This window comes from Phaethon lepturus, unplaced genomic scaffold, assembly GCF_000687285.1.
Source record: "Phaethon lepturus isolate BGI_N335 unplaced genomic scaffold, ASM68728v1 scaffold20032, whole genome shotgun sequence".
Lineage (NCBI taxonomy): Eukaryota > Metazoa > Chordata > Aves > Phaethontiformes > Phaethontidae > Phaethon > Phaethon lepturus.
Genome location: NW_010524417.1, coordinates 63,963 through 64,650, shown reverse-complemented (window position 1 = coordinate 64,650; position 688 = coordinate 63,963).

Sequence of the window (688 nt, the reverse complement as noted above, 5' to 3'; positions counted from 1 at the left end):
GGCTGGAGAGCTGCCCAGCAGAAAAGGACCCGGGGACATTAGTTGACATCCTGCAGTGTGTCCAGGTGGCTGAGAAGGCCAACTGGATCCTAGTTGGTTTCCTATCAGGAATAGTGTGGCCAGCAGGACTATGGAAGTGATTGTGCCCCTGTACTCAGCACTGGTGAGGCCGCACCTTGAATACTGTGTTCAGTTTTGGGCCCCTCACTACAAGAAAGATGCTGAGGTGCTGGAGCATGTCCAGAGAAGGGCAGTGAAGCTGGTGAAGGGTTCTAGAGCACAAGTCTTATGAGGAGCAGCTGAGGGAACTGGGGTTGTTCAGTCTGGAGAAGAGGAGGCTGAAGGGAGACCTCATCGCTCTCTACAACTACCTGAAAAGGGGGCTGTGGTGAGGTGGGTGTTGGTCTCTTCTCCCAAGTAACAAGTCATAGGATCAGAGGAAATGGCCTCAAGCTGTGCCAGGGCAGGTTTAGGTTAGGTATTAGGAAAAATATCTTCACCGAAAGGGTTGTCAAGCATTGGAACAGGCTGCCCAGGGAAGCAGTTGAGTCACCATCCCTGGGGGTATTTAAAAGACATGTAGATGTGGCACTTAGGTACATGGTTTAGTGGTGGACTTGGCAGCGCTAGGTTAAAGGTTGGACTCAATGATCTTAAAGGTCTTTTCAACTTAAGCAATTCTATGCTT